This window comes from Melospiza georgiana, chromosome 17, assembly GCF_028018845.1.
Source record: "Melospiza georgiana isolate bMelGeo1 chromosome 17, bMelGeo1.pri, whole genome shotgun sequence".
NCBI classification, from domain to species: Eukaryota; Metazoa; Chordata; class Aves; order Passeriformes; family Passerellidae; genus Melospiza; species Melospiza georgiana.
Window position 1 is genome coordinate 2,186,434 of NC_080446.1, and position 23,012 is coordinate 2,209,445.

A 23,012-nucleotide genomic window follows, 5' to 3' on the forward strand; every position below is an offset into this window, starting at 1 on the left:
TTCCCCATGGCTAAAATGTACTCCAGGACAGCCACAAACTTGGGGCTGGACTGCAGCTGCTTGCTGGCTTGGATGTTCTGGGTGATGAGCTGGAACACACAGAGCTCCCTCAGACAGGCTGAAAATGGGGATAAACCCATGGATTCTGTCCTTCCCTCCCTGTCCCAATCCCCCAGGGATTTTCTGCAGGGCCAAACCTCCAGGACCAAGCTGGGCTGGCACAGATCCCCCTAAAGGAGTCACACCCTCCCTGGCTGCCAAACCAGCCCTGCCACAACCACCAAGCACAAAAAGGGTTCTGCCCAAATTCCAGGGGTCAGGGGATGCAGAGCCTGGAGCTCCGTCCCTCACCTCCCTCCTTTCCACTTGCACCAGCTCCATGCTCTTATCAGAATTCTCAGCACAGTTTCCCCACAAGGAAGAATAATAATAATTTCCTGTGCTCAAACTCAGTGTAATTCAGTTTTCCCAGGGAAAAGCCACCTCCCTTCTAGGGGTTTAAGCACAGAAGGGGATTTTGTTTTGAGTTTTAAAATCTGCATTTTTTAGCACCACACCTCTTTTCATCAGTCACCAACACAGAAATTTAAAAACAGGAGAGGATGAAGAACTTGGGTGCACTGAAAGCTTTTGTTAAAGCATTCACAGCCCAGCTCAGGGCCAGAGGGTGCCGAAAGCCAAAATTCACATTGTCCCTTAGGATTTCAGGTGTATATTCTGTGCTTTAAAAATACGTGTTAGCATGAGTAAGAGCACACTTAGCCACTAATTAGCTCTTCAGTGAACATTAAATATCCATCAAAGCAAACAGTGACTGGAATAACTTCCAGAAATTCAATACTGGGCTTCAGTGGAGGACAGCAAAGGTGCAGGGTCAGGAGTGTCTGCACCTCCCCTGTGCTTTCCATCTGCTCCTCTCCTGGGCTCCCCTCGCTGCTGCTGTGCTTTTAATCACAGCCAGGCAAAGGACGGCAACTTGCTCTCACAGAAATTCCACATTTTGTTTTCATTCCCGTGCAGAACGAGGGCAAAACCTCTGAAACATTTGGGTGGCGTGGGAATGCTTGTTGTGAATGGAAGCGTGGACAAAACCTGGCAGGTAAAGGAGGGTTTGGAGCAGCAGGGTCCGTCGTGAGGCTGGCACTGGTGTGTTTGGGTCATGCTGGGGAAAGGCAGAGAGGGGCTGGAGCTCTGGCTCCCGAAAATTCCAGCCCAGAGCTGTGATCCTCAGGGGGAGCAGCTCCTCCAGTCTGCAGGAAATAATAAATCTCTGGGAGATTTGTCCAGTGAACTTCCTCCTTGCCTTAGACTGGTTCTTTCAGCTCATGGGAACAGAACCTCCCCATGAAGGGAATTGAATTTTAATGGTGAAATTCACTTCTGGCTTATCCAAAGAAGGAGGAAAGTTTAATAACTCCAAAGAAAATGTTGAAGATATTTTCCTGTTCTTTTCTCTCTCTCTTTTGTGGAAGTCTATTCTACTGCCATGCCCAATATCCTGAACCTTGGTGGAATAAAGATGATATTAAACACCTAAGTGGAAAAAAAACCCCAAAAATAATCCTCCCAAACTAGAGAGCCTTGAAATCTGCACTGAGATGATTTTGGCTCTCTTATCAAGCTGCCAGGATCACAAACACCCCAGGAGGGGCCCTGTACTCACAGGCTCCAGGTCTCTGATGCTCTCGGGGAGCTCACGGACGCTGAGCAGCAGATCCAGCCTCTGGCCCAGCTGGGGGATTTTACACATCTGCACACAATCAGGCAGAACCAGCATTAAAACTCACATTCATACCAAAACATGCAAATTCCTTTCATTATTTACTGAGCAATTCAGCTGTGCCATTGTTTGCCTAATTTCTGTGCTCATTTATTAATTTTATTCTGGGCCTTGACTCTGCAGATACACTCTGGCACAAACCTGCAGATTCACTGTGTGCTCCTGGGCAGACATGATTAAAATCCATTGCAATTCTTTCTTGTGAGCAGAAATTGTTAAATACCTATAATTCTATAAATTATGGCTTCTAGATTTTGGGAATCTAGATCTAGGTTAGGATAAATACTCTGTACGAAGAGGAGAGAGTGTGACATGGAGACACAAAGGGATCCATAGTTCTTGTTTTGTTATCCCAAGTCTTCATCAGAATAATCCTTTTATACTGATTCTGGGTGAGATTGTAAATTTAAGTGCTAACCAACAGCTTCTTGCAGTGGTTTTAGCTTGGAGAGTGCCCTAAAAATAGGATGTGGTGTCTTTTAATATTGCAACTCCTCACCTCCAACATGAACTGGTCAACCACGTGCAGCTCTGAGCAAGGCCCCTTGAAGGACAGGTACCTCTCTGCATCTTTGGGTGTGGGCAAGTATCTGGAAAGAGAAAATTAAAATTCAGGATCCTCTTCATTCGGCATTCTGATGAAATAATTCTGCCATTCCTTGCCCTGGAATCTCCTGCATTTTGTGTGGTTTATGTGTTTCATATTTACTGCTTATCCTTTGGAGGCATTGGAACCACCTGGGAGATGGGAAGCAAAAGTGATCTGCAGACACCTCTGGATATCTGGAAATGATTCCAACAGTCAGAATGCCCACCTGCAGATATTCAGAGAATTTAGAATGACAGAATAGCTTAGAAAATGTGAAACCATGAGACAGAGGAGGTCAGGCCCTGATTTCCAAAGAGGTTGGACCCTTTCTTATCTCTGTTAATTCATAAATCACAGAATATCCTGGTCTGAAAGGACCCACAGGATCACCTCTTTTATCAAAGATATTATCACAGAATCACAGAATATCCTGGGCTGGAAGGACCTACAAAGATCATCTCTGTTATCTCATAATCTCAGAATATTCTGGGCTGGAAGGACCCACAGGATCATCTCTGTTATCAAAGAATATTCTGGGCTGGAAGGACCCACAAGGATCATCTTGGTTAATTCATAATCACAGAATATTCTGCGCTAAAAGAGACCCACAGGATCATTTCTGTTATCAAAGACGTTATCACAGAATCACAGAATATTCTGGGCTGGAAGGACGCACAATGATCATCTCTGTTAATCCATAATCACAGAGTATTCTGGGCTAAAATCAGGACCGTCCTGTCCCTCCTGGCCCTGCACAGCCACCCCAACAACCCCAGCCTGGGGGGTTTATCCTCTTCACCTTGATTTTTACAGGGTTTTTCATTGCCGAAGCAGTGACGGCACAAAGCACAGACCCACAGCTTCCTCACAGGGTCCCAGAACATCCTCCAGGGCCACAGATTTTGAGAGGATTGATGTTTTCAGATAGGCCTCCTCTTGGAAAAACAAGCACAGCAGCACAGCTGCCTTCCTTTGGAGATGTGCCTGCCTGTGTGAGCCACCACAGGGGGAATTCACAGCTTTTCTTCAGAAAAACCAAACCCACGGCACAGCCCGCATGTGAGCAGTGTAAAGAAGCTGAAATAAGTATTCAGGTCTCCTCTCTTCTCTTTCTCTTAAAACAAACCTCTAAATTTGCAGCAGGAGTGATTAAACATTCATGGGCAGAGCTACACATTTCCAGTAAAAATGAGGGAGTTTACTCAAAGATGGAAAAAACCAAATATTTTAGCATGTTAAGCACAGGACAAACACCAAGATTAATTTTACTGTTTTCAATAATTAATATGACATTTCAATTGTAAAATTGCTGGGGGTTTGAATGAACTCTGGATTGTAGCAGATGAAAATGCAATCCTTTCAGCCCACTTTACCATCAAGGAAAAAAATGAATTTTCATTCAAAAATAAGTTAGCTGTTGGCAAATGAAAGGGTGTTTACTCATCATTAAAAATAGTTTGAGCTTTTAAGCAAATTCATAGAACATATTTTAAAAGGTGACAGCAAACATCTTCATTTAATCAGAAGTCTGATACCCCATAAAATTCTTTAGCTGCATTATGCACAGAAAATGGAAATAACAGATTATCTGGAAGGTTTAAAGCTTAAAGCATTAAACAATGGGAGCCATGAGAAAGGAGGCACAAAACCACGTGCATGCATTCCATAAATATCTTTGTACATGAATGCGGCTCTAATGGAATTTGCACAATGAAAAAGATTCCCATTTCTCTGGAAAAAAAATTAAGTTTAGAGAGACATGGAGTGCTTTGACGGTAAGACATGAGGATAAAGAATCATCCAGAGATGGAGAGGTTTCTGTATCAAATTCATTCCTGAAGTTCCCAGTGATATCCCACCACTTCCACTGGATGCATGAGTAGGACACTCTGCCTTGAAAATGGAATTTTCGCTTTGACTTTAAGTATTTTTCATTCTCCAATAGTAGGATTTTGACATATTTTAAGTAATTTTTACTCTCCTGATGTCTCAGCTTTTAGCTTTTCTATTTTCAGATTCTGTGCTGCTTTAGTGTGTGGGTCTGGGCTCCATATCAGGGGATGTTGAGCTGTGTGCACAGAGCAGGGAGACAAAACAATTCCTGCTCCAGCTGGGCACCAAGGACAAATGACCCAAATCTCAGCCCAGGAGCACAAACCCCGTGGGCTGCAGAGAGAAAAACAAGCAGGGTGGGACTGCAGGGCTAAAGCTGGAATGGGACAATGAACTGCAAGGTGCAAATGGAGCAGAACTGATCCCAGGGACAGAGCCCGTGCCCGGCCGTGCATTTTGGGGCCATTTTGGTTCATCTTGGGTGCAGCCCTGGCTGGGCTCTGGTGCTGCCCAAGGTGCATCCATGGAGGGGATCCTTTGGATAAATCCCTGCTTTATTCTGTAGCTCTGTCCAGCCTTCTAGATCAGCCTGCACAAGGCATCACTCCAATAAAAGGATTTTGACATCCTTAAGTATTTTTCACTCTCCAGTGGTAGGATTTGGACACTGTGCCCTGGCTCAGACCCCCTGACAGGTACAATTTGCACTGAGAGCAATTTTCCAGCCCTGTCCTGTCCTGCCCATGGGTGGAGTGCTGAGTGCCCTCCTCGTGTCCTGCCAAGCCCACCACAGAGCCTGGTGCCAGGGGAACCTGCAGTGGTGATGCTCCAGGAGAATTCCTGCTCCTGCCATTCCCCAGCACCCTGGGAATAATCCAAGATCTCATTTTGGGATGAATCTCAACTTTACACTCAAAACTCTTGGGGTGGAAAAAAATTCTGTTTCCTTTCAATGCAAGATTCATCGATTTTGGCAGTAAACAACAATCCCAGGGACAGAACCCTTGAAGGCAGATAGGATGGTTTGAATCCTTGAAATTATTCAGCAACAGAGCAAGACAGCAATCGATATCTCTTACACATTCCACTGCTGGGAGTATTCCCTCAGCACCATTGCCATCAAAGAAAGACTTCAAGGGAAAAAAAATATGATATTTCAAGCTTCATTGCCATCATTATTATTATTATTGTCTGATGGCAAAGAGCCCAGAGGCCATAAATCAGTGATGCCACAGCAGTTTCAGCAGCCTGGAGAATCCTGGACTGAGCCTGCAGCGCCAGGACTGAATCCTGAGTGTGATAATTCACTTGTGGGGAGTTTTGGAAGGAATTTGAGATGGGACTTTTGAGTTGATTTTTGATGATGCTGTTTATTTTTCTCATTTACTACACAGCTCAGCTCACATCAGTGCATGGCTCAGAAGGTCACAATGCCCTTAGTTACAAGACCCTTAGTTACAAGGAGTTTCACACCAAGCTTCTGCATGTAAAAATGTTTATTAAAGTGGCCCAAGTATCACGTGGGGACTGGGATGGAACAGATCCCACTCCACGACCCCACTTCTTTCCTTTCTTTCTACATCTCAACCTATCCAAAAAGATAAATTCCAGTGAATTTCACACACCAGTCGTTTGCTCACACTGAAATCTGTCCAGCTACAGAAATCTCCACTCTGCTCTAAACCCCAATCCCTGCCACACAAATATTCCCAATATCCCACAAACCTCCTTTAACTCTTGTCTGCCTTCCTCCTCTCCAAGCCAGCTTTCCAAACTTCCCTTCACTTGCAGAATATTCTGCCTTCTCCAAAAGGCCCCAAACCCAGACAATTCCCCCCAAAATTACCTTCTCAGTGCTGTAATCTGCTCATCTGTGAGCCCCCCACTCTCCTCGTGGACGATGAAGAGTTTGTCCTTCAGCTCACTTGGTTTTACACGGAAACTTTTAAGGAAAATGTCTGGAGAAAAAAGATTCTGGGGTTACTTGGAAGGAAGTGCTCAAGGCAAGGGAAATCACTGAAGTATCTTACCTATATTTAGCAGAATTAAAAAAGAAAGGAAAAAAACCCCAAACAACCAGAATATAAAATATTTAGCAGCCGCTATTATACAGCAAAATCTCAGTCTTCATATTTTCTTTAAATTTACAGAGCAATCATCATGAAAAAACAAATCTCAGGATGATTTTCTTGTCTCTTACTGATACCTGCTCCCTGTGTGGCAGGAATTTCTTTTTTCAACAACAATCCACTAAAGAACTTAATTTTAATTTATATTTTCTCCTACACTGGCCTTGAATTTAGTATGGAAATGTCTCAGAATTCTCATTTTCCTCTGGTGTTCCACTCACAATCTCCAGAATTTTGAACCTACTGGCATTTTCAAGCTTCATGGTTTTATTCATTAATTTAAGGACTGTGGTTTGCAGCACTTGCAGGAAGATTAATCAGAATTCTCAGGATCAAATTAACTTTTGATCTGAGCACTGTCCATTATAATAAGGATATGCCAAAACACACACTGATGAGGATAAGATTAAGAAAGGGATGTAGAACATCTCTGTGAAAAACGCTGTGAGAGGAACAGGATCAAAAGGAGGAATTGTGCTATTTGCAAAGCAAAAGAAAGGCATTTCCTCAAAGAAACTGCAATAATTTAGTAGATAAAAGTGCTATTACAAGATTCTTTTATCTGCAACAGCACTTTGCCATCACTCTTCCTTTTAACCCTTCAAATTGTTAGTCAAGGGATGCAATAATTCTGAGTTATCTTCATTTACATGTCCCAATTAAAACTTTACACGCTCTCCAAAATACATTTTTTTCTTATTCATACTAATCAAGATGAAATCATTAAAACTTCAGAATTGACTGCCCCAAATTCTTTACACATGTAACCATCTTAAAGCATCTCCAGGTTATAGAAATTTTTAGGAGAGGCATCTTTGCAGCAGAAACCGGGGTGCCCTTTGAAGAACAATTACTGAATTACTGCTGCTCCTTTAACATCCACCACTTCTCGTCAAGGGAATGAAAGAGCTTCACAATATTCTGTTAGGAGGAGCAGGGCTGGGTGCTGAGCTGCTTCATTAGCTTTGAGAGGCTGTTCCAGGTCAGGCTTTGGGTGGAACCTCACCTGAAGGAGGAGAGCAGAGGGCTGTGCTCAGGAGCAGGATGCTGAGCCCTCGGACAGGGAGAAGCCAAAAATCCCTGCCTGGAGCTGCCCCAAAGGCTCCTCACCCCATGTACAGGATCCTTGACCCCACTGCAGCTCAGCACTGCACGTTCTGCCTCCCAGCCTGCTCCTGGGGGCTTTGCAGCCCATTAAATTGGAAAAGCCTTTGCAGTCAGAGGCTCAAATTGACTCCACAGGTGTTGAGGATGGCTTTACACATCTGCCCCAAGACAGCAGCATCACAGCTTGTCGCAGACATCTTTTATGAAAAATCTTTTCTTTAGGGTTTTTCCTCCTGAGAAGCTGAGAGGCCTCAGGAATAAAATGTAAACATTGATTATCTGCTGCTGTGGAATGCAACAGGCGGATCTCTGATTAGCTTATGTTAGATATTTGTAATTAATGGCCAGTCACAGTCAGCTGGCTCGGACAAAGAGCCGAGCCACAAGCCTTTGTTATCATTCTTTGCTGTTCTATTCTTAGCCAGCCTTCTGATGAAACCTTTTCTTCTATTCTTTTAGTACAGTTCTAATGTAATATATATCATAAAATAATAAATCAAGCCTTCTGAAACATGGAGTCAGATCCTCGTCTCTTTCCCAACCCAAAACCTCTGTGAACACGGTCACAACAGCTCAGTGCCACAGCCAGGTTTGGATTTTAAACAAATCAGCTTGGGGGTTTATCTCTACAGCAAAGAGCCCCTTTGGAGCAGCTGAGCCCTGGGGTCTTGTACGAAGAGAGAAGCACTGAATGAAAAGAGGATTTCCACCCAGCCTCGATCGCTGCCTGTGAGGGGCAGAAAGCACAAACAGCAAATGTAGGCAGGGCTCAGCCCAGCTCCCAGAGAGCAGCTCGCAGCCCCTGCTGTGCATCCACTCACTGAAGTTGTGCGCAACTTTTCTGTCCAGCAGGATGTGCTGATTCACCGGAGGCTCGCTGCCCAGAAGCACTGCTGTGTCCTGGATCTGGAACTGCTCACACAGCCTGCACACGTCTATTTGCCTCTTGCACGGGTCACACGATGCCCAGACAGATTTTTGGATCTAAAAATACAGGAGGGACACAGGGTAAACAGCAAGCCAGGAGAACAGAGGCCCTTTGTTCCATGCAAACACAGAGAGGGGCATCCAGGTCATTTTGTGGCCCAGCTGCATTCTTATAACTCCCCATGTCACATGGGCTACAATATTTAGGAGTTTTTCTCTTTAACAGCTGCCTGTCCCTATAGGACATGAAAGAACACAAGCTCACAATGCTGTTCTCAAGGTGAAGAAGAAAAAAGGAAGTTTATTTTCTGACTCCAACATTTATAGTTTTCCAAAAGTGACTGTTAGATTGGAGGGTGACAGTGCCACCTCTCCAATGACACCGGACAGACCAACAGTCTATCAGATTTGCCTTCTTCTAGAAAAGAATGCAAAACAATGAGTTATTTACAGAAAGTGCGTGAGAAAGTTGGCTACAGGAATGTCAACATCAGAAGGCTGAGAAAATTGTAAAAACCAGGGTGACAGCTGCCCTCAGTTTCACCCTCACCTTGTCCCAGGGAACGAGATCCCAGTGGAAGGCCTTGGTTCTCTTGGCTGCTGGAGGGGCACTGCAGGGCTGTGGCAGGGCAGGAGGGGCTGGTGGCACCTGAGCGCTGCCCAGGGCAGGTGGCAGAGCTGCTGCTTGGGCTGCCTGTCCCTCTGCCGGCTCTGCAGGCTTGCTCGGGCTGCTCCTTGCGGAACCCCCATCAGAGCGGGCGCTCTCCTCTCTCTGCTCGCTCGGAGGCGCCACGAACTCCTCGTAGTCAGCCTCGGGGATGCTGCATGCCGCAGAGCCCTCCGTGGGCAGGGCGGCCGCGCTGCCGGGCTGGCAGTGCCGCTCCAGCAGGGACAGCCACTGCCCGAGCATCCTGCCGGCCTCATCGGGGGAGCGCCTCTGCACGCTCAGCGGCACCCGCAGCCTGCAACGGGAAAACCATCCAGAAACAGCGGCAGGAGGAAAAAACCACCCAGAAACAGCGGCAGAAGGAAAAAACTACCCAGAAACAGCGGCAGGAGTGAACAGCGTCCTGCCCAGCACAGGGTAATCCAGCTGATTCTGGTGGCCTCATTCCTCCAGGAATGTTCTTTTACTCTGGGCCATCCTGAGCTGGTGTTGCAGCACCTCTGTAGAGTATTCAAAGCAACCTCCATGGCAGGGGGGAATGATGAGGAGTACTCCATTGGTATCAGAAAGCTGATTAATTACTTTATTATACTGTATTTATCTATATTTATATTACACTACATCTAAACTGAATCTGCACAAGCACTCAACTCCTCTGAGCAGAATCTTGTGGCTGTCTGCTGACCAACAGTCTGGAGATGCGCTTGGCCCTGACAGGCCAAGGAAACAAAACCCCATCACTCTGGGTGAGCAATCTCCACATTGCATTCTACTTTGGCACAAACACAGGAGCAACGATATATACCCAATATTCTATTATATATATATATATATATACATACATATATATATATATATATATATATATATATACACACACATACATATATATATACATATATATACATATATATATACACACACATATACATATATATAAATATTATATATATAATATTATATATATATATTATATGTATTATATATATTATATATTATATATTATATATTATATATTATATATTATATATACATATATATATGTATTACCAAATATGAGAAAATAATTATACTATATTACTCTATATTACATTACACTACATCTAAACTATATATATAATAATACTATTATTATATAATATATAATACTATACATATAATATATTATAATACTATTATATTATCTATAATAGATACTATATATATAATAATACCATTATTACATAATATATAATACTATATAAAAATAATAACTATATATATAATACCATATATATATATATATAAAAAATACATATATGTTTTACCAAATATGAGATAAGAATTATACTATATTATTCTATATTATATCACACTACATCTAAACTGAATCTGCTCAACCCAACCAGATCTCGTGACTGTCTCATGACCCACAGGACACAGCTGGCAGAGATTGCTCAAAGAAACAAAACCCCATCACCCTGGGTGAGCAATCTCCACGTCGCATTCTACTTTGGCACAAACAATGAAATGAAAATGTTTTTTTCTTTCTCTGAGGCTCCTCTCTGCGATTCCCAGCAAACATCCCTGGGAAGCGGCGCCCTGCTTTTCTCCGTGGGGAGCAGTGCAGCCCCGGCTGTGCTTTGGCAGGTCTTTAATGCGCAGCTGTACTCACAGGTAGCGGTGGTCCCCGGCGCGCAGGGAGAAGCAGCTGCAGGCGCCGTCCCTGCCCAGCCCCAGGCTCCCGGCTGCCAGGGCAATGGTGGCTGCAGGGCTCCTGTGCCCCAGGCTGTACAGGGTCAGCTCTCCCTCCCGCAGCTCTGCCAGGCACCTGAGGGACAAGGGATGCACACGCGGCTCATTGGTGTCCTCTTCACGCAGCCCGGCACCTTCCCATGGCAATAAATCTCCACATTCCTACAGCATTCTCCGTGGAACAGTCACAAAAATCAATAGCAGAGCGTAAAATCTGTGAGGTGTTCTTATCTGAGAGTTTCTTGCTTTCGTCTGACGCCCAAATAAAGTGTGACATAAAATCTGAACAGCCTGCCATGCCCAGTGAGAGCTAGAATTAAATCTGACCATCAATTCAGAATGACACAAGTCCTGTTAATTTTTCAGCCATGCTCTGTCCCTCCCTCTCCATTTGCTCCTTTTATTTATTTGGGGTACTGGATCTTTGGGACTCTGAGCTATACAAGAATCCACCTGTGACTGAGTAGTGCTTAAGGCTCCAGGGTTTGTGTGTCTTCCAGATTTCACTCCACCAAGCTATAAACAAATCACCAAATTTAGTTCCCCATGTTCCAGCCCAATATCCCTCTCCTGGAAATCCTGTTACTCCATGGCAGCTCATCCTGGATCTTCTCATTCCCAGGAAGGAATGCGTTAAAATATTCTGCTCTTGAGGGCTTCCAGCAAAGTGACTCTGCCAAAATTTGGGGGGAAAAGCTCTTTAATTTATAATTAATCCTGGAGGAAATGGCCTGAACATACAGAGCTTCCATTCCATCAGAGTCCTGTGCTTCGGCCTCTCCTCTGGAATTCTGCCCTGCTCTTTTTAACAAAGGTCCCAACAGGATTTTGGGCTTTACCGTGGGTTTATTGCTATTTAACATTTTCCTTCTCCTTTTTCTGGAAGGTTTCTGCCTTTCTTTATCATTGTGGCAGTTCTACAAAACTCTCCCTCCACTGTTTCTTCCAGGTGTGGCTGGTTGATTAAGGTGCTCTGTGAAGAATTTAAGTAAATATAGCTGCTCCAGAACAAATTAAACATAAAACAAAAATTGCATCAATTCCCATACAAGCAGTCAAAGTGATAAGAATTGTTTAATGGAGCTGGCAGTGCCATTGATCTCTCCTTTCTTCCAGCAGGGACTTATGGTTTAATCAAATCTCCAGGTGCTCCCACCATCACTTACTTTACCAAGAAAAAAAAAAGAAAAAAAAGGAGGAAGAGAGAGGATAAGTACCAAGAAGAAAACAACCAGGGGTTTGAAGATAAATAAAAATCCATTTTTGTTTGTTAACAACCCTGTTCAGTGTTGCAAGGGAACAAATCCTGGACACACTGGAGGATAGTGTTTACAACACATACAGTGGCAGCCTTTTAAAAGCAATTAAAATCATTTTCTGTGAAGTGCGAAGTCTTTTGAGATAATTATCCTGTGCAGATAATTACAATGTGAATTTTTTTTTTCATTAGCTCGACAGAATTTTTTCTTCTCTCTTTCCTTTGACGCTTTAAGAAATTTCCAGGTGTTTTAGGAGCTGTCTCAGGTTTGTTTGCAGAATGGGAGCAAACCATGGAAAACCACTGGGTTACTGAGAATCGAGGGAAAAGTGAAGAGAGAAAAAAAGTCCCAGCATCAAATTTGTTCTGAGCACCATCACCATTGGAGATTTGTGCAGCCAATGCTCCTAGCAGGCTCCAGATCACAACTTTGGTTTTTTGGGTACCTCTATTGCCCTGACAGGTCATTGCAGTGCCTCCATCTCATGCAGACTGGGCATCTACCTTTGCACTTTAAAAAACAACTACATAATAAAGTTCTTATCAGCACATTCAAATCTAAATGCATCTACCAGAAGTTTCAAGGAAAGCCAGAGCTCATACTTCACCCATTCAGTGGAGGTTAAGGTGTTCTCCTGCAAATCCAGCAGCCCTTCGTGGATCACATCACATTCTGCAGCTCTCCCAGGCCAGGACTCCACTGGTCTCTTGTAAGAATTGCTCTGAATAACTCTGCTCAGCAGGTAGATTATCTAGATAATAAGTGGCAGCAGAGAAAAAAAATATTTTCCACGTTAATTCCCTTGAATAAGACATCAATATTTGGATTTTACAAGTACAAAGTCACAATCAAATGGGTAAAATAAATCAACATAAGATAGCCCAGGTCTTTCCATGATGCAAAACTCCTTAACTGCAATTTGGTTTTATGGCCACAATTCTAAACCTGTCCGTCTGAGGAGAATATAATTTTACTCTGAAGGGGTTACTGTAAACCAGAACTCTGGTTTACAGTAACCAGAGTTATATATACCAGAACTCTGTAACCAAGTATATATATAGCATATAATATAATATTATATATATATATATATATATATATATATATATATATATATATGGGATAGTAATTGTTTTTTTCTTTCTCTGAGGTTCCTCCCTGCGATTCCCAGCAAACATCCCAAATATCCTTGGGAAGTTGAGCCTTGCTTTTCTCTGTGAATAGAATTGCAGCCCCAGCTGCCTGCACAGTGCCTGGGTCCTGCTGGGCGCCTCCATCCCAGCTGTTATTCCCCTCAGCGCCGTCCCAAAGCCAAAGCCAAAGCCAAGCCCACCTTCCTCTTGTCCTCCAGGGACACAGCCTCCAGCTCGTAGTGCTGCCTGCCGTGGAACAGGATGCTGAAACGCCTCCTCTCCGAGTCCTCGCAGCCCCTGACTTGGGAGAAAGGGAACTGCTTCCTGATGGTGCCTTTCTCGATGTTAAAGATGGTCCTGCTGCTGAAATCCAGCTGCAAGAGGAAATTCTGCATCACCCGAGGACATCTTTGTTGAAAGGCAAAGGCAGAAGCCCAATTGTGTTCAGATAAAAGAGCAGAATAAATAAAATTGAAAAATTACATCCCGCCACCAAAATATTGCCCAATGTTTGTTTTAGTGACAGATATTCTTCATTAGCTGTGTTTCCACACGTCTCTTTTGATGAATATGCATAAATTCATCACTCTGGAATATTATTTCTTTTTAAATTGTCCATATCTCAAAAGCCAGTGCAGAAACTTCCCCTTCAGCCCAAACAAACAGCAGAACCACTCATCCAGTTCCTCACTCCTTCAGCCTCTGAAATGCAGTTCTAAGTTAAAAGTTAAAACTTGTACAGACCACACCACCAAATGTGGCCTTTCCCTCTGTCCTGTTTATAGCAGGGAACCTCCAAAGCAGAACCTTTCTCAAGATTATCTCTGACTTTTGAAGGCTGCTGGTAATTAGAGAACTGAAATTAAACTAATCCAGATTCCCAGACTGATAACTTCCACATCTGCTACACATCTCTCCCTTTTTCCACTTTATGTCTAAAGAAATAATTTTTTCATTCCAAAAAAAAGGGTGGATAGTGCTGGAAAAAATTCCATTTTGTACAGTTAAGATGTAGTAAATAAAATCCACCCTGTAGCATGCATGATTTGGACTTGTTCATTAACAAATGCTGTCCAAACTACAAAAGTTTTAGTGAAATCCAGGAAAAAAAACCATTAAACCTTAGTCCCTGACTTCATGAAAGCAGGAAATCATCATCAGGTGTTGTTGCCAGAAGCTGGCTTTGTTATATTGTTATACACTGCACCAAAGGTGAGAATTTTTAGGGTTACCTGCAGAATCCGTTTCTGCCAGCGGTAGTGTTTGTATTTGTAGATAATGAAGTTAAATTGGGACCCAGTTAACAAATCCTGGGGATCCTGGAAAACAGAACAGAAATCAGCAACACATCCCACACTGGGATAATGTTTGGCCACCCAAACCCTGCTGTGCTCGGCTGAAATCTCTCTCTGTGAGCAGAAACAGCCCTGGAGCCCTGCAGGAGAATTCCACGTGGAGACAGATGGAAAATCCCTCCTGGCTTTTGTTAATCACCTTAATGAAGGCGGAGAGGGACATTATTCCCAAAGGAAGGGATAGGACACAGGGAATGGCTTCACACTGCCAGAGAGCGAGTTTGGATTGAATTTGGGGGAGGAATTCTTTACTCTGAGGGCGGAGGAGAGAAGCCTTGCAGTGCCTGGAGGAGCTGCGGGAAGGATGGAGAGGGAGGATTTGCAGGGGATGGAGGGACAGCACACAGGGAATGGCTTCACACTGAAATTGAGGAGGGTTGGACGGGATACTGGGAGGAATTCCTCCTGAGAGGGTGGGCACAGGGTGCCCAGAGCAGCTGTGGCTGCCCCTGGGTCCCTGGAAGTGTTCCAGGCCAGGCTGGACAGGGCTTGGGACAGTGGGAGCTGCAGGGAGGTGGAACAGGACGAGCTTCAAGGCCCCTTCCAACCCAAACCAGAATGGAATTCTGCATTTCTGGGATTCTGCCCCACATTTATTAATGCAGGACTTGTCGCCACCCTTGGAATAACAACCCTTGTGTGGGTTTGAGCTCCCCAGTCCAGGCCATGCCAGCATTTCCACGGACCAGCCACCACAAAGGGCACAGGCAGCACAGCCAGCTGCCCCTGCCCTGCTGGGTTGGGAATTGGGCTCTTTGTGACCCCCCAAACCAGGACTGTGTCCCTGAGAGCAATGCACACACCCTCCTCACTCAGCAGGGCTCTCCAGAACATCTGAACACATCACCAGACACATCAAAGCAGCCGCCTCACCTTCTCAGCATACCCCTCCCTCTGCGCCAAATGCAGAGCTCCCTCAATGCTCACTTCTTTGTTTTTCACCATGTTCATGATTTTGAGGATTTTTTCCTGGCTTAACTAGAAAAAAAAAAAAAAAAAAAAAAAGTCAATCAAATGCTTTTAGAGCCTGGTTTTTCATCAGGCTGTGAGGATACAGAGTGCTTGTGACACAGTCACAGCAGCTGCCATAAAATTACAATTTCACTCATATTTTATATTCTACTGACAGCCTGCCCAGCAAATATAATCTCCCTTTGAAACCTGGTCAAAGTCCACAAGACATCAAATATACAGGGGCCTTTACAACTTGAGGAGACGTGGTGGTAATATCTGGAGATAGAACTGCCAGGGGGAAAGCCTTTTGAGTCAGAAACCCTGGCAAGAAGTGCAAACATCAATTTTGCATGGCAGCCTGCCTCATCCTGAGTGCAAAGCCCTGCACACAGGACAACACGAAGGAAAAACCAGGAGCATTTGAAATGTTCAGGGTGAAGAGGGGGCAAACTGCTGCTGGTACAGGGAGCTGCAGCTGCCACGGGGACTCGGTGAAGCACATGAACAGCCAGAGTTCCACTTCCCCTTTTTCTCTCCCCAAAACAGGAGCTTGATCTGTCAGTGAACTCACACAGGAGTTTGTGTCACTGCTGAGTGCAGCAAGGCAGTGCCAGGGGTTTGGAGGGGAAAAACCAACCCTGCTCTGAGCCAGAGCCTGTGCGACAGCCATTCCTCAGCAGAGACAGAGCTTGGAGGAGCCTGGAGGTTTGACCAGCACAGCTCAGGAAATTGGAAATCTTTTATCCAGACTCCAAGATCCAAGTGGCTCCCTGTGCCCTGAGAATGGCTTCACCACCTGGAGAGATTCCAGGGGTTTCCAAAGGTTCTTCCCAAACTCTCCAGGTGGACAGCCAGGTGCAGAGCCCAGCAAGGCTGCACGGGAGCAAGGGAAGGGCAAGAGGGTTGGGAAGGGGCCAGGAGGGTTGGGAAGGGGTCAGGAAGGTTGGGAGGGAGGCAAAATTCCTCTATTACAAAGCAGGCACATTAAGGAAATACACGAGATTGTGTTAATAATGCCCTCACTTACCTGCCAGGCTACAGCAGCTTGTTTAAACCAGATTAAATTGTCATCACCCTCCCCAAACTCAGAACAGCCACACAAGTGCTTTGAAAGAATTCACAATTGAAGGAAGAGCCTGGGGCTCCAGACATTCTCTGGAAGGAGAGGTGAGGTTTTTATACTTTTGGCCTGGTATAAAATGTGTTTAGAGGGGAGAGAGGAGATTTCTGCCCTGCCATGGCCCCTCCCAGGCCTTCCTGCCTCTCCCATTTACCCAAAAGGACCCACCAGAGGGTTTGCATGTAGGAATTTCACTGGGAAAATCCCAGATCTGCCAAGACTCCATGAAGGAAAATGATGTGGTTAAAGCCACACCATCCAAGTGGTTCTTGGTCAGGGCAGAGGGAGCACCCAGCTTGTGGGGCACTGCTCAGGGGTGAAACACCAGATGTGCTCCTCTGGCTGCTCTCTCTGCAATCCAGAGGGTCACAGGGTGGCTCTGGCTCCTGGGCACCCCCTGAGCTCTCTGGGTTTCTCCAGGGCACGATCCAACCCTGCAAACCTGCCCTGCCACCTGAGAGCTCTGGCCTGCCCTGCCACCTGAGCAACTGGAGCCACTTGTGGCTTTTTGTTCTCATTCCTCTGATCCCACCCTGCCTGGATCCTGTGACCGTGCTCACAGGGGTCTTATGTTGAGGGAAGAGACGAGGATCTGACTCCATGGTTCAGAAGGCTGATTTATTATTTTATGATATATATTACATTAAAACTATACTAAAAGAATAGAAGAAAGGATTTCATCAGAAGGCTGGCTAAGCTAAGAATAGAAAAAGAAAGAATGATAACAAAGGTTTGTGGCTTGGCTCTCTGTCCAACCCAGCTGACTGTGATTGGCCATTAATTAGAAACAACCACATGAGACCAATCCCAGATGCACCTGTTGCATCCCACAGCAGCAGATAACCATTGTTCACATTTTGTTCCTGAGGCCTCTCAGCTTCTCAGGAGGAAAAAAATCCTAAAAAAAGGACTTTTCATAAAAGATATCTGTGACAGCATCCCACTGCAGAAATGCTCCTGAGATGTGTGCACTGGAAATGTGGCCCCACAACAAGAGATTTCCATCCAGCCCCCCAGAATTGTCACACACACTGGTGTGACAGGGACACACACCATCCCAGGCACACCTGGGGATGCTCACAGCTCACCCACCCCAGAATTGTCACACACGCTGGTGTGACAGGGACACACACCATCCCGGGCACACCTGGGGATGCTCACAGCTCACCCACCCCATCTCTGTCACCTCCTGAGACAGCAAAGCCCAGCCATGCAGAAATCCTGCTCCCTGCACCAGAGAGGAGAGGTTTTCATTCAGCTCCAATCAGGTTATTGAGCATTCCTGACTCGTGTCCTGATGAAACATTGAACACCCTCAGCTGCTCTGGCTGTGCAGGATGCAGGGAAGGGGCTGGAAGCGCTTGTTCCAAACCCTCTGCCCTCCAGCAGCTTCTGGAACTTTCCCCTCTAAGGAAAAGGATCAGGCCAGGCCTGATTGCTCATTTACAGAGAGAAAATTCATTAATTTTGAGGCATAAATCTGACTGAAGTTCACCCTGCCTGCATGCTGAATGTGCCATTTAAGTGATTTTCAGACAACAGACACAATCTGGATTGCCTTAAAGCTCCAGCCTGGTGTTATCAACCTCCCTCCCCTGATTTATTCACTTTCACCAGGTTTGAACTCAGCCCAAAATGTTCTGAGTGCTCCCAAGCATTTCCAGGGCAGTGGTTTTCCCCCAGGACTGGGGTATCTCCAGTTTCAATTTCCATGAAACCTCAGCCCAGGTGACTGATGTGGCATTTTTATGTGGCACTGCCACCTCCTGTAGCCTAGAGACAGACTGATGTTATTTGTCAAACAGAGCTGCTATTCATCAAATAAGTTATCCATCTGTAATAATGTTTTGCATTATTTTTGCAGATCCATATGTGGCTGAATAGCATCTGTCAATATTTATTCAAAAGAGAAGGGATTCATCAAGCAGGAGTTGATTTCCTTGAAAACATTGGAAATTCTGCCACTTCCAGGAGGAGCCCAAAGATATTTTATTGTAATTTATTTCTCACTGGTACAAAGGCATGGAGTGATTGATTGCAACAACACCAAAATCTCCAAGAACAGCTCTCAAAACCATGAAGATATAAACTGCTGCCCAGTGGTGTGTCCATAGCACAAAACCAACAATTTTAACTATTTGCAATATTGAAAATATCACCATATTGAGGAATCTCAAAGCCTTAACGTTTCTTAAAATTCCCTCTGAAAAAAATGACACTTTCTAGGTCTCACTCTTCAGATTTTCCCTCAATCACCACCATGGAGCCTCCTGCTCCATCAGCCCTGAGAACTCACCAGGAAATGACACTTGGGAAGTAATTTCACTGCAAAAATTCAGGATAAATTCAGTGTTTGCACAGGAGACTGCTGTAGTTTTGTGCTATTTGAGCACTGTGATCTGCTGAAGGACTGGAGATTATTTTTATTAAATTTGCAGATTTTGATGGGCAGCTGGAAAGAACCGCGAGGGGGATTTGAATTCCAAACAGCCTTGACAAATGAGAACAGCAATAATCTATAATTCAGCAAGCAGAAAAAGGGGGAAAAAAAAAATCTGGATTTTTTTTTTTTTTTCAGCAGGAGCTGCCAGCTTCACAAGCACTGGCTGAAACACATTTTGTGCAGAAAAAGCCCAGAAGTTGGAGCAGCTTGCAAAGTGACAGCAGCTCCCACCACGGTGCTGCTGCAGTAAAAGGGAATTTCCCTCGGGGAGATCCCAGACAGCAGCAAAACACTGAAATCGGAGAGCTGAGCACTGACAGGGGATCCTGCTGGAACAGGGGGGAGGTTTCCGTGCCACAAGAAAAGACCTGGATGGGTCCAGATCAGGATAATGGGAGCAATAATGGAAAAATGGGATTTCCAAGGGAAGGATTGGGATTTCACAGCCTGGGGAAGGCACAGGGTCACAAAGAGCTGCTGCCAAAAGGGAGGAGCAGGAGGGTCCCTCTGGGTAGGGGTGAGGAGAAATAGGAGGGAAAACTACAGCAAGAGAGAGAAAATACAGCAAAAGAGAGAAAATACAGCAAAAGAGAGAAATTACAGCAAAAGAGAGAAATTACAGCAAAAGAGAGAAATTACAGCAAAAAAAGTGAAATTACATTACAGCAAAACAGAGAAATTACAGCAAAAGATGTTCTTCTGAGATGTTTGGAAAATATAAGGATAACACTGAGCCATGCAAGGAGAATGATGGGGTCTCCTGCCACTACACATCCTTAAGAAGAATTAAACAAATTAAACAATTAAACAAATTCTTCTTGAGAAGAATTAAGTTTTGGCCCATATCTAACCTTGTTCTGCACTTTAATTAAGTACAAGGCTGCAAAGGCCTGAAGGCTCAGTTTTCCCAGGGGGAAGGGGCAGGCAGAGATTTAAAAGTGTTGGAAAACTCCATCCAGCCTGAGAGCTTTATTTCCAAAAGGAAATCCTGGGAATCTCCTCCATTGCTGCTTTATCAGAGCCAGCCTCAGCATCACCACAGCCTGTGGCCTGAACATTTTAAATTAGATTTGATTTCAGAGCAATCCTTCAGTGTGAACTCATCCAGCAGTTTCCTGGTGTGCTGAGGGACAGTTTAAATGCTCTGCTACAAACTGGACTGAAATGGAATAAAGGGGGTGGCTCACACAGGAGCATTTCAGTTTGCTACTGAAATAATAACATTCTGTGCCTTTAGTGATGGTAATTAAAATAATCCACAGAGATAAGAAGCATCAAGGATTATCATATTTGTGAGAATCAGGTTAATTTTGTGACGAAACAAAGATTGCTGGGATACTTAAGAGCCACATCTCAGTTTTCTGGAGAAGAACATGCATCCTCCTGCTCACAGTCTCACCTTGTGCCCCTCATGTCTTGTAAAAGAAAGATTAATTCTGGGCTGCTGAAATTGCTAAATGCTGAACAAGAGGTTTCATCTGCTGCAGGTTTATTAAATCACATTAACAATTAACACCTGCTCAGCAAGAGGGATGGGGAGTGACAGAGAGGAAGCAGCTCTGATTTCATGCGTGTTTCACTGAGGGGCTCCACCAGTTCCCTGTTAATTAGCTGGAACGTTTAATGAACAAACCCTTCATTATGTTCTAATCAAAACATGGACTAAGAGCTTGCAAAAAAAAAAAAAAAAAAAAAAAAACCCAAACCAAAAACTAAAAACCCAACGAGCATCCATCTGCTGATGTATCATTTCTGACCTGGCTTTTCCTGGGTTGTTGATAAATCATCCTAGAAAACTATTGAGGTAAATTTCTCCTTGTCCATCTCCTCTGAAACTCTGACAGATTCAGCAGGATGTGATCCTTGTCTCTATAAATGGTTTTGTTCTGTTCTCAATACTTTAAAAATACACTATTAATAATTTAAAAATACACTATTTTTTCCAACAGGCAGATTCCTCAGGATCAGCTACCTGGATGTCTATTTAAGCTGATCTTAAAGTCAGAAAATAACTTCTGTTCAAAAAAGGCTTGGGGATTTTCATCATGCTCCCAGGAGAATGAATATTGGGAAATGAATATTGGGAATATTCATTCTGCCACTTCCAGAAGGAGCTGGAGGAAAAAAATAAAATTACTATATAAATAATATTAAGATAATAAAATACAATAAAATATCCAAATATATTTTATTGTATTTTATTTCTTACTGGTATATGAACATATATTTTATTGTAATTTATTTCCTACTGGTAAAGAAATAAATTACAATAAAATATATTTTATTGAAAACAAAAGTGGTAAAGGTATGGAGAGATTGATTGTAACAACATCAAAGTCCCAAAGGAATTTGGGCAATACTGAGAATGGAACAAGGAGCTCCAAATGGCTCAGGAGCAGGAAATTTAACTTTTTTTGGAAACTGAGGGGGACACACCTCAGGATGTCCCTCAGGGGTTGCTGTCAAGGCTGGATGCACCTTCATGAATACACAGGTCAGAAAATATGGAAAATATTTAAATAGAATTGATCCCTTGGTAAGTATACAGTGAAAATCCACCTTAAGCTACCTTAGAAAAGACCAAGGAAATAAAATAAAAAAATAAAAAAAAAAGGGAAAAAATCAATCATCTAAGAGAAGTGGCCTTTAAGAAAAAGTCTAATGAAAATTGTAGGGGAAATCCATGGGGATAAAGCACTTTAAAGCAGTTGATTAAAGCAAAGCAGGGTGGAAGAGCACCAGGGTCTGACCTTGCACCGTGATCTGAGCAGCTCTCAGATGCAAAGCCCCAGCAAGACATAAAGTCTGCCTTTCAGAGGAGTTCACAAGCAGTTCAAATCTCGATTTCTCAGGCACGGTTTGTGTTTTTTGTGGGTATTTTGGTGTCCCTCAGGCTGAGCAGTGCATGTGCTTTGCTGGCGGTGGCACTCGGTGACAAGTGGCACGGCCTGGCCGCGGTTTCCTGCTTGCCCTCGCTCAGCCAGCATTTGGTTATTTCCACTCCCGCGCTGCCCCCGACCCCCCAGCGGCGCAAAGGGAAGGGGAGAGGCTGCTGAGCTGTCTGTGTGTCTGTCTGTGCCAGGGCGGCAGGGAGAGGGCAAACCCTGCCAGGGTGGGACTGCGCCCTCCCAACCCCAGCAGCTGCCCCAGGGCGATGGCAGCACCTCAGCACCTCCTGCAGCAGCGCCAGGGGCAGTTTATGGCTCTGCAGGTGGATCAGCTGATGTGTGCAAGCTCAGTAATTCACTGTTTGCATCACCCATCCCTGCCCCTGCCCTTCTGATTTTCCCCTCTGCCTCTGCTTGGAGTAGGAGAACTTTCAAAGTGTGCAAGAGCAGCCCGTGCCCTGTTCCCCTGTGACAAACCAAAAAGCCAGAAATAGGGTTTTGTTTTCCTCCTCCTGTTTGTGGGATTGCTCTGGGGTTTGCCAGAGCCTGGACTGGCAAATCTCTCACTTGGGGAACCAAGCAAGCAAGGCTGGATCCTCCCCAGCCCTCAGCCCTGGCCAGCCAGGGGAGCTCAGAGCCTGCACACAACACAGCCCTCCTTTTGCCTAATTGCTCTTTTCCCTAACTGGTCTTTTCCCTGATTCTTCTTTTCCTTGATTGTGTTTTTTCCCCGATTCCTCTTTTCCCTGATTCCTCTTTTCCCCGATCCCTCTTTTTCCTAACTACTCTTTTCCCTGATTTCTCTTTTTCCTGACTGCTCTTTTCCTTAATTGCTCTTTTCCCTGATTGCTCCTTTTCCTTGTTTCCTCTTTTCCCTGACTGTTCTTTTCCCTGATTGCTCTTTTTCCTTATTCCTTTTTTTCCCTGATTCCTCTTTCCCCTGATTCCTCTTTTCCCTGATTCCTGTTTTTCCTGACTGCTCTTTTCCCTGACTGCTCTTTTCCCTGATTTTTCTTTTCCCCTGATTCCTCTTTTCCCTCTGCCAATCCCATCATCTGTCCCAGGAGCTCCCCACAACTCAGTTTTCCAGGTAT